The following is a 17,826-nucleotide window of genomic DNA, read 5'->3' as shown; positions in this document are numbered from 1 at the left end:
TCAGAGGAGCGGCTTGTCATTTAAAGGAGAATAGCTGGTCCACCTTAACAACCCACCTTAAGTGAGCCTGAGCTGGTGGCTGGCTGGAAAGCAAGATACAGGAGCTTGGCTTGAGTCTTGAGCATTTATTCCCCGACAAATAAACTGTACACACACTGCACTGCTACGTTCACAGCTGTAACATTACAGATAACTTCATATTCATCGTCGTTACATACACACTGTCTGTCGGACACTCGCTAACGTTACGCCGGGCTGACAGAGTAAGCCTACAGTAACTCTCCCAGACGGGTGAACTCACCCGGTTGTCTGTTTTGCACATTCACTGCAGCTGGATTTAACCTGTTTGTGCATTGGCTTATCGCCGCAGCTAGGCGGCTTGTTTCGGAACTACAACCACAGCACCGCTGCATGCAACGCACTAATCTTGTCCATTATCATAAATGGACAAGATTAGTGCGTTGCATGCAGTTTAACGAGGGTCGGGTATCGGTCAGAAAAATAAATTCAAAATTAGCATCCCTAATCGTGACTTAAGTATCGAGATAATATCGTATCCTTGGGCTTCTGGTGATTCCCACCCCTAATTGCCATGTGTTCCATGTATAATGTTGCATAGTGTTATTCTCAAATAGTGATCCATGCAATCATATCTGTAGTTACAGACTCATAGCATAAGAATACTTTGTCATTTAAAGTAAAACAAATATGTAACATTATTCATCAGATTGCCTTCATATCTGTTTTACTGAAACAATTAATAAGTTGTTAATGTACTGTATATACAATTACGTTATACCATTATAAAAATGTGAAATATACCAGATGGATAAATTCTTTGTTCTTTAGTTTTACACATAAATATGGAAAAAGATGCAATCGAAACAATCTGGCTTATTTCAATTAAATTATTTTGACTGCTGGAAATTCTGCGTGGCTGTTCAACTTTAATACTATCTACTATCCATTCTGGCTGCTGATTAAAATTTTTATTTCAAATCCTGGATACACGCACACACACTAACACACACACTCAGTATCATTGATTGTTCTCTGGCCATGGCTGTATCCATTCTACAGTGCAGCTGCTGTGGGTCTCAGAGAGGGAGCCTGCGGGGAGCAGTCCAGTTATCTCAGAGGGAATCTCATATCAGGATTTATGCGAACAGAAACAGAACTGTAAGACAGTGAATGTGTGCGTCTGTGTGTGTGTCCCTGCTGTGAGGTTATCCAAGGTTTTGTCAAAGGAATATGGAAAGGGCTTTGTCGATTGCCATCCTGGCCCGTGAATAGCCACAGCTCTTCACAGGCCATGTGTTCAGTATCTTTTGTGCGGCGTATTATAATTAGGGACATAATACTGCCATATAACTGTCATATGATAGCAAAGCACTGCAAAGAGAGGCCAGGAATGAGGAGGAGGCATACCGGGAGAGACTGGGTAGAAGTCCAGTCAGCTCACTTTCTCTTTTTTTTCTGACACCCTGCAAGGCCTGGGCAGGCTGATCTGCACTGGTGTGTGGATGGAGGAGGAGGAGAAAGAGGAGGAGGAGGAGGAGGAGAGGCAGCAGGAGAGAGAGGGGGGGGGATGGCAGGGGCTGCAGGACTAGGAGAAGTGCCAGATCACTGCTGGAGCCAAGAACAGGACTGACTGGGCCTGTGTGTCAGATCAGTGTGCACAGGCAAACACACACACACACACACACACAAGCATATGCAGGATGAACAGACATATAGATGTCACTGACCTTCGACAAACACACTGCAATGTCACAGCTCTAACCAACTGAGACACCGACGCTTAGTGATCATCTTGTAAAGATCCACCTCTATGTACTTTAAAAATGCAGTTTGCCATGTTTGTGCTTGTTTATTATATCAGCTCTCCACATCCAAGAATTTCAGATTTTAACAATGAGGACGTCTGCTCCTGTGTGAACTGGATTGGTTGAGTGTTTAAAAAATTAACAGTTGGTTGTCGGGATGCTCCATCCATCCATCTGCAACCGCTTATCCCGTTAGGGGTCGCGGGGGGGCTGGAGCCGATCCCAGCCGACATTGGGCGAAGGCAGGGTACACCCTGGACAGGTCGCCAGTCCATCGCAGTCGTTGTCGGGATGCTAATTTTTTATTTATTTTCTAATCAATAACTGACCCTCGTTAACCAATTATTAACCGTTAACTGACAAGATTAGTGCGTTGCATGCAGCGGTGCTGCGGTTGTAGTTCCTACCAAGGAGCCCAGCTGCAACGATAAGCCGATGCACAAATATCAAATCCTTTAAAATCATTTATCTCCAGCTGCAGTGAATGCGCAAAACAGACAATTGAGTCTCCAGTTGTTCACCAGACCGGGAGAGCTAGCAGCCACGATGCTGCCACTTTCCCAGTAAAAGTCTTCACCGTATCATTTAGTTTAGCTGTAAGGTTGTCAGCTGTGTGTCTGCCTGGCGTTCTCTGGGGCGTAATGTTAGCGAGTGTCCAATAGACCGCGTGTGTGTGGCAGCGGTGAGTGGGGGGTTGTCGGTGGCGTTGCTGGGAACGTAGCAGTGCAGTGTATATGAATAAATGCATACAACTGTGTCTTGCAACTCCGACTCCGACTCACTTAAGGTGGGCTGTTAAGGTGAATTAGATGTTCTCCTTTAAGTGACAAGCCGCTCCTCTGAGTTTTTGCTCAACTTTTTATTTAATATTTGATATTTCTTTTAACTGTTTAACCGATAGCATTAATCGGTCAAAATTCTTAATGTCGGTTAACGGTTGATTAGTAACGTACCTAGTTGACTGGGACACGGTACCCCCTCGCTACCGTTGGATGCCACTAATAGCCAGCATCCTGTACACGATGTGAGCCTGCATCAGAGATGGCCATTCCACACAGCGCTATGTTAATGGCAGTCCCTGCTCCCTGGGGACTCATTGCAACCATAACACAGACCACTGCAGCTGATAAAATAATGGGGCAGAGTGTTCTAGCTTTAGGAAAAACAGTAGGAACACCTCTCGTTCTCTTTTTGCCTCCCTCTCCCTCGCCAATTCTCGCATGACCTCGTCTGTGTCTTTGTCTTTTTCTCCTCCTCCTAGCTCAGAGCTGGGGCCATCTGAGTGGATTGCATCCAGTTGACAAGCCAAGCAACAGAAAATTGAGATAAAGTCCTTCCTCTCTCTCCGTCTCTTTTTTTGTGGTCCAGTCCACCGAGAGATCACGGCTTACAATTTCACTGTTGTGAGCAAATCTGATCTTGAACATTCTGACAACTTTCTCGCGAGTAACTGCCAGCTCGGAGATTTTCAACATCTTATGTCTCCAAGGAACGCCACAACTGTGATTCACTTTACACGCCAATTTAAAAAATAAAGAAGAAGAAACGATTAAATTACACCTGTAAACGCAATTTCATCCTGTAAGACAAGGCAATTTGCCCGGACTAATCTTGTGTGTGTAAATGTACGTGTGTCTTACAGAATGACAAGAGGCTGCGTGTTTCTATTTTACATTCCTGCACTCTTTTCATTTCTGTGTACTGTATGTGCACATGTGTTGACTTGGAGCGGTTCATATGTCATCTCTTACACGTTTAGCCCATGGGACATTGGCAAGATTTTCCCAGAAAAATGCGAATGCAAAGTGACAGCTGAGAGAGTGACTCCATTACGCCTGGCCTGGTCAACCCTCCCTGTGTTATGACAAAGCTGATGGCAGAATACGATTAGGGTTTAAAATGGTAAGAGATTTTAACGGTACGATAATAGTCTCAGATAATATCATGGCGTTAAACAATTATTATTGTCATGATGACCGTAAAAGGAATGAAACGTTTTTTTTTTGCTTTGGCTTGTTTGGATGTGGGACCTAACTTAGCCTAATTCCCTTTGCAAGTGACTATGTGACAGTTGGTTGAGCTGGATCGGGAAGTGTCATTACAGAGCCAGCTTGGCCCTAAAGAATTAACAGAATTGTAATAATAAACAGAATTATAAACCTGATAAAAAAGCATTTAACTATAACATGTTATATAACTAAAGCATGTCAGTTTAAATGTTAGCACTGTAGTATGTTAAATTAACCGTCTGAGACCCACAATAGACCTGTTTTCGTCATTTTTAGGGGGGTACAAAGGGGGTTTTAGGGGAGATAGCAGGTCAACAGTGGATGTCACATAGAAGTGGTGTACATCATCTCTAAGCTGGGAACCAGCTCAGCACTGTGTGTCAAGTTGTTCTAGTCATAAATCAGAAATAAACATGAATTAATTACATTCAAATAAATTGTGAAAGTGTATAAGGGATTAGAACATTATGATAGAAGTATATGATGGCCATCCCCATTCTCTATTATGTCTCATAAATTGTTGCAGCAATTTTGGGGTTGATGCCATTTGTTACACAGATTTGGTGCTAAATTTAACAATTTTTTAAAACTCAGGAATTGATCAAAAATGATCTATAATCCTTACAAAATACCACATTATGACACCAAGACCTTGAAGAACACAAAGGAAAAGCCATGCGGGGATTTGGTATCAAAAACTTTTTACATTTGGAGATTTCTGCAAGAATTGCATTTTTCGGCGATTGGGTGGCGAGCACCTCTGTTCTGGAAACTGTTTAGAAACCCCGTTATTGTCAATCTACCTAAGAAAATCATCCATCCTCTGAATGCTCTAGGTCTTTAGTTTGTGGTTGTAAAGTTTCATGAGGCTGTGATTATCCTAGAGGTCACAGCAGGTCATTTTATATAGTGAGGTCAAGTTTCAAAGATGGTCTCACTACAATGAAATGACTATCGGGATTAACATCATCACACATGAATACAATTGGACTCACTGGATCCACAAGAGTCTCAGCTTTACAGTAATACCCAGTTTATGTAATTCTAAGACTGTTTAGGGACCCCAGTATAAAGACATTTTCAAATACACCATTTTTAGAATAGGCGAAAATAACACATTTATACTGCATTAAAAAAACTGCATGTGATTATCATAAAGTGAACATGTCTGTAAAGGGGAGACTCGTGGGTACCCATAGAACACATTTTCATTCACATATCTTGAGGTCAGAGGTCAAGGGACCCCTTAACCATGTACATTTTTCCTCACCAAAATTTAGTCAGCTTTTAAAATAACGTCTTATGATTATTAACAAGTAGGCGACTTTAGGTCTGTTCCTGTCTGTTCCTTTAACTCGCACACAGCCACTTTGCGTCCACATCTTTGCAAACTAGATATCCGTCCTCGAGGACAACCCCCCGTTCGTTTTTGGGACATCCAAAGTAATCCCACGCTGCTGATTTTAATTTCTTTTTCGGCAGGGGATGGAGATTGTAGATATTAGCCTTGCTTCTCTCTGGCATTTTCTCCGCTGCATGTGTGTGTGTGGCGCAAGTTGACGCGTCTGACAGGCAGACGAGGAGGAAAAGAGATGCGCAGTAGAGATTCTCCGTCCAGTATCCCCCCAGTACCGTAGATAAGCAAATGTACATAGTGTGATAACCGTCAATTTTCATACCATGGTGTATCGTGAAATCTGTATACTGCTGCAACCCTACATGCAAACAGAGAGACGGAAACCTTAAAAGAATAAAGTCAGATCTACTCAAGCTGGTTTCCATGCCAGACAGGATCATGTGAGAAATAATCAACATTGTGTAGTCCAGTTTGTCTCCTGATGGGCCTAGTAGTCACACCAGCAGCTGAAAGGGCCTGAAACCTGCAACAAGTGCTCAAAACTTAAAGGGAAACTTTGCTGATTTTCAACCAGTTCTGTGTCATCGCTCTGTGGGCAGATGCACAGCACCCCACATCCCTCCATGCCACCGGCGCCCAGAGCTCACCACCCATCCGCCAACAAAAGACCTCTTCCGGCAAATGAGTGGGGATCTCCGGGCGATGGCAACACGGAGGGAAGCCAAACACCGTTCATCTGCACACACTGCGATGACACAGAGCAGGTTGAAAATCCCCACAACAGGGGTTGCATTTTGATTCAAATATTGCTAAACCCTGGCTGGTTTAAGGAAGTACGTTACATGGCCCTTTTCCCAAAAGAGCTCCACTCATTTCAAACCGCTGAAGAACTCCGACAAAAACACCAATACAGAAATCTTTCATGATAAATAACCAAATCAAAATTGTGTGTCTATGTGGGACCTCATTTCTCATAAGAGGCTGAAAACAAAGACTACAAAAAAATTTATCAGTAAAAGTTCAGAAAATCTATTTAATATTGGCGTGTTGGGAACAACAAGCCCTCCAAATTAAACAAGTAAATATGTAGCTGTTCAACGCCCTCCAGGTTAACACATATAAATGTTTTCTGATTTGACGCCACAATGGTTAAGGTTTGGTTTAATTAATTCGATTAATTGGATGATTATCCATAGTTAATCACGATTAATCGCAAATTAATCAAATTTTTTTATCTGTTCAAAATGTATCTTAAAGGGAGATTTGTCAACTATTTAATACTCTTATCAACATGGGAGTGGGCAAATATGGTTGCTTAATACAAATGTATGTATATATTTATTATTGGAAATCAATTAACACAAAACAATGACAGATATTGTCCAGAAACCCTCACAGGTACTGCATAAAAATATGCTCACATCATAGCATGGCAAACTGCAGCCCAACAGGCAACAACAGCTGTCAGTGTGTCAGTGTGCTGACTTGATTATGACTTGCCCCAAAGCTGCATGTGATTATCATAAAGTGGGCATGTCTGTAAAGGGGAGACTTGCGGGTACCAATAGAACCCATTTTCATTCAGATATCTTGAGGTAAGAGATCAAGGGACCCCTTTGAAAATGGCCATGCCAGTTTTTCATTGCGAAAATCTAGTTTGGAGCGCTATTTATCCTCCTTCTCGACTAGCTAGGGTGACATGGTTGGTGGTTTATTTAGGTTTTTCTAGTTTCATATGATACCAGTATCTTCACTCTAGCTTTAAAATTGAGCCTCCTACAACCTAAAAATCGCAAGTTGCGTTTATGCGTTAAAGAAATTAGTCACGTTAAAACTAATTCGCATTAAAGCATTATTATCACGTTAACATTGACAGCCCTAGTTTAAGCACAAAAAACATTCTTAGGGAAAACTTTGTTAAGGATAGGGAGCCAACGTTGGTCATGGTTACAATAATAATTAGTTTCAGTAAGGAGCGATCATAATCGTTAAAATAAAACAACGCTGATTGTCAGTAGGAAACAGGAGACAATAAAGTCAGATGTTTTGTTGACCCATCCATCCACCTTGACCTCCTCCCTCTGCGGACTCTGTGGCTCTATAGCAACGCCACACTACTTCCTCCTTCGCTCCACACGGACATGAATCACAATTACTGCGGCCACAAGAGGGCTTGAACGTCAACATATGTGGCCAGTTGCTGAAACTCCTGATGCGCTCTCGTATTTCTTGGGAGGACAGATTGAATGGTTTGTGATTAAAATGGCATGAATGAATTGTAGACCCTGGCATTTTAAGTGCTTACATCCGTGTATATAGTCAATCAACCTTGCAGTCCAACCTTGATAAAAGATTCCCCTCTTGACTCTTGTCTCTCTGTGTTGTTTGGGAAAGAGGGATTCAAAGCCAGTGGAGCAAATAAGAGCTCAGCATGTCCGGCTGTGCAGCAAATGAAAACAAGCTTGAGTACCCAATTTACTTATTTAACCTGTCTTTCACCTCTATCTCCTTTCTTCTCTTTTTATATTCCCTGTCCATCCTCTTCCTTCGCTGATTTAGACACACTGGCCGTTTTGCATGAAAGTTCTGCATAAATGTCAACACACAAAGTTTCACTTAGTGAGTAAAGTAAAAATAATCAACACCACTTTAGTCCTAATGACTGCTGACAGGTTAGTCTTTCAAATGACTAAATTAAAAGCTCAAGTTCATGAAAGTGACTTTGACAGGCCTGGCTTAGTTTACCACCTCGACAGCTGTTGAAGTACAGTTAGAGAGGTGAAGTTTTCTGAGAAAATGCTCCGGGTAGGAACTTCTTCGGGTGGAGAGACTTAAGTTAGAGTACGAAAGAAAAAACAAATCAGAAGAAAGGGAGCAGATCTCTGCTGTGTTCTGAGAGAGCGATGGTGTCACGGAGGTTATCAGTGAGGAGATATAAGTGGAGGCGAGTTCAAGCATCCATTGTCACGTATCCTGTGGTCTCATACATTAAAGTCTGCACAACATGTCGTCCTCTGATTTGACGGTTAAGGTATTTTTCTGTAGGTATCCTGCTGTCTACCGTCGTGATAAAGAGCAGCCAACAGGCTACAGCTGATATTTCAGGTAAGCTAACAAGCTATCACTTTTATGTGCTTACTCATAGGGGAAACTGCACATTCATCAACATTGACATTTAGCAACATCAGTGCAAATACGCTGGGTTTAGCTCAACAGCTGCCACCCATAGTCCAAACACAACGAGAACTGATAAATGGATAAAAAGCATCATACAGTACATAGTTGAGTTTTAATAAAAAAGAAAAGGTGGGAAGATAAAACTGTAGGTAACACAACACTTTGACCCTAATTTGTTTATAGTGTTTCATCCTTTTTTTTTTTTTTACGAACCATTGAATCTCTTAAAAATAATTATCTATAAATTATAAAACTGTGCTGTATCATTAAAAAAAACTACATATCTACAGATGGGGACCATTTGTGGCAATAAAACAAGCATATTGTGTCCATTACTTCCACCCACGTTAAAGACCCTGATATGATTGTGACACATCACGTCAGTCTGTCATGAATCAGTCACTTCACTCAGGGCGAAAACCAACTGTTCCTGCTGCTGCTGCTTAGCTTACCTTATTAGCCAGCTAGCTGGCGAGAACGGAGACATATTTGAGGAAGTCCATATCGTCAAGTGACACTAAGCCCAAACTAGCTAAATTGAGAAAAATATGACGACAGTTATATCGAGCGACAGTGATGGGGGACCGAAATGCGTCATCTGATTACAAAGCACCCGGAATATCAGAGCATGAACATGATTCAAATTGAAATGTGTTTTCTGTTTATCACTATCAAACAGGTCTGAAGTATTTAAGTTGAAAAGTTTTAGAATACAAATAGTTCCAACGGCATTTAAGACTATAAAAGGTAGTAAGCATGCTTAATCGGTGTTACGATTATGAGGGGGTCCTTGGAAAATGTTCTCCCCTTTAAGGGCTCCGTGAAACCAAAAAGTTTGAGAACCCCGGATCTAAACTTATCAGATGATTCATGTAAAGTCAAGTCAATTTTATTTGTGACAGCTGTTTGTGTCCCATGTGAAACAGTCATTTTAAGCCGAACCATTATGTTTTTTTTACTAAACCTAACCCAGTAGTTGTGTTGTCTAAACCTAACTAAGTAGTTTTGCTGTATTTTTGTTTTGTTTTGTTTCAATTTACAACATTAACTTTGTGTTTAAAACTGTTTAAAACTACGACCGTAGTCCAAAGAACAGGGAGGCACTTCCACAACAGGACACACACTATTAACTAAAGAAGGTCATTAGTTCTTGACGTCATTATGCCATCATCACCTAATTGATAGCCAATAATCTGCATGTGCTGTGGAGCTAATAGTTTTTTTAACTAGCTGACTAGCAAGAGTAAATAATTTTTTTTACAAAGGATGTAGGGGAAATATAAAACACCCCCCAACTGACTGTAAAAAAAAGGTTGGTAACCCCTGCCCTGCACTACATTTAATTTATAGCTCATGATTTGCAGGGGTTTGAAAAAAGACATCCCGAATACAGATTTCAGACAATTTACACCCGACAGTTGTGCGGCAAGAACTGCAATCTCATATTGTTTCGTTTTCCTCACCTTCTCAAACTCCACCCCAAATCATCCTACCCATCTCTAACACTGTGTAAATATATAGCGCTGGCAGTAGAAGACTATCTAAATCATATTAGAGCTCTCTTAACCTCTGTATCATCACAGGGCTCGACCATCATTTACACCTATAAGCGCCGATGCCTTAAGGCTTGGAGCTCGAAGGTCCTCAAACCAGTATCTAAATGCCGTCGTCCTAATTTGTGAGATGGAAACCAGATTTATTGCACACGTTTGGTTATTTTGAAGGGCAGTTAATCAAGCCGTTTTCTCTCTGCGCTGTTTATTGTTCCTTTATTGTCAATCAATGTGACAAGGAGGAGATGGTCTTTTGAAACATGACCCTCCTCCAAATACCAATTCCAATAGTTCAGTGATGAAAACAATGTGCATGTGAGCGTGTGAGTGTGTGAGTGTGTGTGAGTGTGTGTGTGTGTGTACACGCCGGTGGGTGAATTAATGAATTAGCTCTCAACCGCAACCTATCCTCAACCTTTTCTGCGACAGAGACACAAATCACTGACCTGTCCTTTGTGCTGTGATCTGAGGGGCTTCATCAGATGACAGACAGGCTAAAAGCTTCTATTCCCAGACCAGACGCTACTCTGCATGCTACATCTACGTGGTATTATTGTGCGATTGTATGCGTCTGTGCATAATTGAACATTTTGAACCCTTGAGCCAATATGCCTCGAATGAATCCTCGGCACCCACATCAAAATGATTATTTCTAAACAAACCGTGTTTAATCGACTGCGTGCCTCCGCGGCACTCTCCATCTGGAGGATGCTGTGTGACAGCTTCCCTTAAATTACAAATATCAATCTGCCACAGTGGGAGCTCAGCTGCCAGTGGCCTCATGGGGGTCCACGTCAAAGCAACCAGCCTTCAAAACAAAGCCATCAAAACGTTGCGTTCGCTAGATGCTGTGTTCTGAGACAAACCACGTTCATCACCGGATCACAGTTCAACTGAAATGACCAAATAACTGAGTAGTGGCTCTTGATAACACAGACACCTGGAGATAACCGCTAAGCTGAGCTGGATTTAGTTAAGGAAGCTGAACTCAAGTTGGCTTGTGTGTGAGACTCCACCCCTCTCTCCCTCCACGGCGGGGACGGACAGACGCCAGCACCAAGGGCTCCCAATCTGCTGTATGATCAGCGGTACTTTCCCTAAGCGTGTTTCCCTCTCCTCATCGCAGGCTGTCTGCCCGCAGCAACGCCACCACTTACACTCCATCCAACCCGCTTATTGATACACTTCACCGCAGGATCGCCTTCGAGTGCTCCTTGGGAAAGCGAAGGGGTCTGCGGGGCGGCCTAATTCAATCAACGTTAGGGGGAAAACGCACACATCATTCATCACTACAGGATCAGTCCAGGATGACTCGCTCTACCATCTCTGCCTTCTTACTAGATGACCATTAACACACAAGCAAATTGCCTTACTGTGGTCCCACTGGGCACGGAGCAGCTTTGTGATCCTAATAGTGGTTATCATGCTCTTTTATCATGCAAAGTTATTTAAATAGGATCATGAACGTACATAGATATTGAGCAAAAGTAATCACAGAAAAGCACTGTAGTCAATTTTAGGCGCACATTAGACGTCATGGCTCACCCAGGGTTAATTTGATTTCTACTTGGGCTGTATATCGGTCCCCAACGTTGTATATAGCAGGCATGACGTGCGCCCTGTGCATTGTTACAGGCACAATTGGGTGTTTAACCCATGGAATCCAAACAGAAACTGCAGCAAGAGAAATGCCTTTTCAGGCACGATCGTCAGTATTTCAAATCTCAACGGCACTTTACTCTAAGGCACGTTTATAAAAATGTAACAGCGAGTATGATATGTGGGCCTTTTAATGTGCCAGGAATGCAATAGCTGAGAGAGAGAGAGAGCATTGGCAATACTGACAAAACTCCCAACACTGCCATCAAAAAGCTTTGTGTTCCGTGCCTTATTTTAGCACGTTTTGTACATTTTACACACAACAAGAAAAGAAAATGTATTCTGCGATTGCATTTGCATTTATTACTAGCATGAAAGACGGAGAAGAGATAGCTTCTTCCAGATAAATAGTTCATAATTAAGCAGCACAGGCAGACAAAGCTGGTCCTCATGTTATTACAGTCATATTGTTTTGTATAGTGCTGATTTGTTTCATTTTCACGAAACCAGTTCTCGCGTTGGCCAAGCCAAGGCAACACTTGGATTTTAACATAAAGCGAAACACTGTAATGGTAAGGGCCAAAACTGAAAGAAAACACAGGACACAGGTTATAAGACACAATGTGTCATTAAACCAAGAGCAGTGCAGCATTGGGACTCAAGGAGTCAATTAAAATGGGTAACATGTAATATGTATGAAGCATGTGTATGGTGGTATAATGAATTAGGGATGCACTAATACCGATACTCATCAGATATCAGGCCGATACTGACTCATATAGCTGCATCGGGTATCGGTGACAATGGAGCCGATCTACTCAATTCAATTCTATGTTTATATACTATATACTGTACATTTTATACTGGAATTTAATTCCTCTTCAAGTTTAGACCAATTTGTTGCTGCATTAACAATTAACAATTAACAATTGTAATTCCTGTTAATTTTGAAGATTGTTTTTACCAAGTTGCTGGTGTACGATTTATTAATTTAATAATAATTCAGTAAATATATATATGCATTTATTTGTCACATTTTGTTTTACAAAGTTTGGAAAGCAATGTTTAAGCAAAGACCTGATGTTTCCTTACACATAAAATAATGATCCAGTCACTTCCACACAGTGAGGCATACAGCTTGTTAATTAAACACTGATATCAGATAGGTACCGGCTGATACCCAAAGTCCAGGTATCGGAACTGAGGAAGTCGGATAGGTGCATGATTCCAACAGTGAATGTCATTATTAAACAAAATGTGACAAGACAACACAGTTGGCCTGAATTGTCAAAGTCCTCTCCAAATGTATGAAGTTAGAGCTCATTACAGAGACTGCAGTGCTGTCTTGTGAATGCACTCTAATCCCATATGTTTACTTGTGACACGCTCAGCATGGCATACATGTATGTAGCTCAGTGGCTGCTCAGATATTTAAACATATAAGTGAAGCCAAAGAGACTCTGCTGCAGTCGCTGAACATTTTCAACTTCATTAAATGAGCCCAGAGTTGAACAAAGGAGCTGTCTGTTTCAGCACCACGGACAGTTCCTGTCATCTTCCCCCATGACGAGGCGCTGCTGGCAGCAGCGGACGGGCCTGCCAGTTTTATCTGCTGCTGCACTTTGTAACATCACACAGAAGAAGTGACTCATTAATGCAAGGCCCCTTGCTCATAAGAATTACACCGAAAATCCAGAGTGACACATGGACATATTCTTTCATGACTTTTCTATTGTTTAACAATGGGAATTGGGGGATGTAGGCTCACCTCCAACTGGCCTCTGGCACAGGTCTCTGCCAGCACATATACATATAGGTCAGGGGTCTGCAGCCTGAGGCTCTGGAGCCACATGCGGCTCTTTAGACCCTCTCCAGGGGCTCCCTGTTGATTTTTAGAAATGGAAATGAATAACTGTTTTTTGTTTACATTTTCATTTTTTATGTATCACTGTTGTAGGTCTATGGTACGACGGAGTATTAGGGCCACATTGAGGAAAAAAAATATATCTGAGAAGTTGTGATATGAGAATAAAGTCATAAATTTATGAGAAAAAAAGTCGTAATATTATGAGAATAAAGACATAATATTATAAAGTATTAATTTTACGTGTCATTTTATTTTTTTCTCGTAAGGTTATGACTTTATTCTCGTTATATTACAACTTTTTTTCTGGTAATATTATGACTTTATCATGGAAATCTCAGATTTTTTTCCCTCAATGTGAGTCTAATACTCTGTAGTACATTTGCACTTTGTCCCTCACTGCATTAGACTTATATACTATATACTTAGACTATAAACTGTGTTACCTTCATCACAATGCTCAAATGTTTTGCGTCTCCAGACAGATTTTTTTTATTTTTTTTTGCCTAAAATGGCTCTTTTGATAGTAAAGGTTGCTGACCCTTAATATAGGTTAACCTGACAAACTAAAAAAACACAGTCTGATCTGATTAAGGGAATATAAGACCAGGTTTTGGGGGTCTCAAAATTCAGTCCAGTGAGCAACCTTGTGTTTCAAGAAACCTCTCTATCTTGACATGCATGTTCAAGATGAGCCCAACAGACCAACAATCTCTCTCCAAAACGACTTGTAGCATCATTGAGAAAAGAAAAAAAAAGACATTAAAAACATCAATAAATAAAGCTGACAATTCCTGAGGGGTTGCCACTATAAGGCTAAAAAAAAAGTGGTCTGGCGTTTCTGATCCAGGAAGCACTGACTTCCAGAAATAGGATCATCATCAATCATCACTCAAGACTCAGATGCGTCATGCGTCGGCATCCGCGCGGTTCCACCCAAGGGAGCGCGCCGTTTGTCCTCGTGGGAAACTCGTACAGTAGGTCGATATGGCACACATTTTTTTTTTTTTTAAACCCTGTTACAATGCATGCTGACGAAGAGTGGAGCTGTCATCCCCAATATACTGTTAAATCACCGTAATCATATACTGGATGAGCTTTTTTTTTTGTCAGGACGATAAAAAAAAAAATGACGAGTTTTTTTTGGCATCTAGTGTTGACCGTGACGCACTCTCTCTCTCTCAAGCACAATCAAACTCAATCACTGTGGAGTGTGTGTGTGTGTGTGTGTGTGAGGGGAGTGTGTGCGCGCACGTGACACACACACACACACACACACACAAACAGAGAGAGAGAGAGAGAGAGCATGATAAGTTATTTTTGTGGCGCAACCATTAAAAAAAACTTGGCTCTATTTCATTGTTAAATCGCTGCCTCACAGTAACAACCCGCAGCCATATATCCTCCGTATAAAAGACAGGATTGTGCGTATATATAATAATAAGGCTTACTGGTAGACTACCTTCAGGGAGAAAGCTGCGGCTTCGTTTACACCTTTATCTAAATCCTCTCCTCCTTAGTGAGCTCCAGTGAGCCCGGCGGGCCGGTCTTGGTGTGTGTGAGAGAGAGAGAGACTGAGAGACTGAGAGAGACTGCACTGCAGAGGACTCCTCCGGCATCTCCATCACTGGGCAAAAACATATCATGAGCCAAATATACAAAATAAGAGCTCCCAGTCAAACAAAAAAGAGATTCCCTCTCTGCACACTGCGACATATACCACTATAGTTCAATTATTGATATTGTTTCCATGGAGCCTATAATAATAATCTATACAGGAGTTCATCTCATTGCTGCAACAGTGGCAGATGCTCAACTTCTCCTTTTTAAACTGGAGGCTGAATATCACATCTCCTCCACCACTGAGTGAGTGTGTGTGTGTTTTTCTTCTAACTGCTGCAACTGTTCAACAGAAACCCCCCAGAGTCACAGAGGGGCATTTCATTGCCGCAATAATAATAATAATGAGAAGAAGCAATTAAACTGCCAACTTTATGAAATGCTCAGGAAAAAAAAATGAAAAACTGGCCTACCTTCAACTCGATTCCAAAATGGTAACGACGCCGTTTGTCTGTCAGTCAGTGAGGAAAGCTTTGGACATCACAACTCCGGATCAATGGAGAAAACACGTTTCCATCAAATGGGTGCAAGCCAGTGATAGTCTGTGTCTCAGCGAGGTCACCCATTCAGCCAATCGTCCGGGTTTTAAATCCAAACAGAATAATGGAGATCTTGTCTCTCTGTCCTTTTTAGGGGGTGAAGAAGAAGAAGTGCGCCAAAGCGCGCTCTCCTACGCAGACGTGACTTTGCGCACTTGAAATAAAAACGGATGATGGAGTAGAAATGAAAAAAAAAAAAAATACTACAACCAATAAAAAAACATGTATATCAAACGAGTATAGGGGCTGATAGAAGCTGCAAAATGATCACCCCCCTTCCTTCCTTCCTCCCAAAAACCAGACACTTTTACGCAAAAAATCGTGTTCAATTCCTAATCCTCTCCTGGGTGCTTCTCCATCCCAGACGCACTGGTTGGTGCGATCCCCACTCAGCAGCGCCGCGGTGGAGATGGGGGGGAAAAGAAATGTATGGATATAATGGCCAGATCCGATGGGGGGTTTCCTCCACAGCTCCGCTCTCTGGAGTTGCAATGCACACACGACGAGGAGGAGGAGGAGGAGGAATCTCTCCCTGGTCCTAGTGCACCACACACCGTCCTCTGCTGGCTCTAACGCGGCTGCACCTGCACTCTGTCATCTTCATCGATTTAGAACAGTGAAAATGGATGAGGGGGAAATAAATTCCAGCAGACACCTATAACTCAACTCAATGCTATACACAACGCTGAACGGATGCAGGATGTGAGAGGGTCCTCACTTGTTGGGGAGAGGGACAGAAGGGGGAGAGGATGGGGATGGGAGGGGGAGAGAGAGAGATAAGGGGATGAAAAAGAGAGAGGGAGCAACTGGAAACTGAACCCCGATAAAGTCAGTCTGCTGATATCAGCCTCATGACAGTAGATAGATGAAAAGGTCTGGATTCAAAGTCTCATTCATGTTAAATATCAGTGTTAACTCAATGACAAGACAGAACGGGACAGTGGCAGATGCTCAAAAAGTCAAATACATTATTTCCAAAGTTGTTGTCTGTCATCTTAGGTAGTTCTTAAGAGTAGAGAAGCAAAGAGGCAAAATTCTAAAAAAAATAACGTATTAAATGGCATCCTTCTTTTGAGATGAATTATAGTTATAAAGCAAAACACAGAGGATTGACATCATGAACAATATGGAAATCAAGCAAGTGGACTCTTTGAATCGTGCAGTTAGAAAAAGTGATCAAAGGATCCTGGCAAAGGTTGTTTTTAGGGATGCACCGGTCCCGATACCGATACCTGGGCTTTGGGTATCGGTTGACACCGAGAACCGATCTGATACCAGTGTCTCAACTCAAAGCTATACAATGCTGAACGAAGTGTGATGTGAGAGGGTCCTCACTTGTTGGGAGAGGGGACAGAGAGGTAGCGGGGTGGGGATGGGAGGGAGAGAGGGAAGGTGGATGAAAAGAGAGAGGGGGCAACTGAAAACTGAACCCCAATAAAGTCAGTCCCGTATACTGCTGATATATCAGCCTCTCATGACAGCAGAGGAATGAAAAAGTCTGGATTCAAAAGTCTCATTCACGTTAAATATCAGTGTTAACTAAATGACTCAATGCAAGACAGAATGGGACCCTATTAAATGGCGTCCTTCTTTTGAGATGAATTGTAGTTATAAAGCAAAACACAGAGGATTGACATCATGAACAATATGGAAATCAAGCAAGTGGACTCTTTGAATGGTGCTGTTAGAAAGTGATCAGAGGATCCTGGCAAAAGTTGTTTTTAGGGATGAACCGGTCCCGATATTGATACCAATACCGATACCTGGGCTTTGGGTATTGGCTGAAACCGATCTGATAATTAATGTGTTTAATTAATGAGCTGTATGCCTCACTGTGTGGAAGTGACTGAGATCATTCTGTTACGTGTTAGTTAACTACAAGCTTGACTTAAATATTGTTTTCCTAAATTTGTAAAAAAAAACAAATGTAATAGATACAAATTTACTGAATTATCAATTATTAAAATAATAAATGGTACACCAGTAACTTTGTAAAAGAAATCTTCAAAATGAACAGGAATTAATGCAGCAAAAAAATTGTCAAAACTTTGGTAACAGGAATTCAAATTCCACTATATAATGTATATAGTATATAAACACAGTATTGAATTGAATAGATTGGCGCCATTGTCAACAATACCCGATCCATTGAGTCCCATTGCTGCGCTGCCTGTGTTTTATTTCAGTTCCTGCCCTGCGTTACAGTGTTTTGCTTTATCGGTCCAATATCCAATCCGGTATCAGTGCATCCCTAGTTGTTTGTGATGTTTATCAAAAAGGGC

General features: G+C 41.7%; 2 protein-coding genes across 3 annotated transcripts in view; one reads left to right on the top strand and one right to left on the bottom strand.

The window, feature by feature from the left end:
- The window catches only part of il1rapl1a (interleukin 1 receptor accessory protein-like 1a), a 203,079-nt gene extending 186,849 nt beyond the window's left edge, over positions 1-16,230 (bottom strand). Inside the window, exon 1 of one of the 2 annotated variants that reach the window (XM_074658820.1) lies at positions 15,419-16,230. The gene's annotated coding sequence lies outside the window, so the exon portion shown is untranslated. The remainder of the gene's footprint in view (positions 1-15,418) is intronic. The other variant, XM_074658821.1, reaches the window with a different exon arrangement.
- cmss1 (cms1 ribosomal small subunit homolog) overlaps positions 1-17,826 on the top strand; it is a 341,858-nt gene that overhangs the window by 137,407 nt on the left and 186,625 nt on the right. The gene's annotated exons all lie outside the window — the stretch shown is intronic.

The sequence above is a fragment of the Sebastes fasciatus genome, chromosome 14 (genome assembly GCF_043250625.1).
Source record: "Sebastes fasciatus isolate fSebFas1 chromosome 14, fSebFas1.pri, whole genome shotgun sequence".
Taxonomy (NCBI): domain Eukaryota; kingdom Metazoa; phylum Chordata; class Actinopteri; order Perciformes; family Sebastidae; genus Sebastes; species Sebastes fasciatus.
This window is presented reverse-complemented; position numbering and strand designations above follow the sequence as displayed.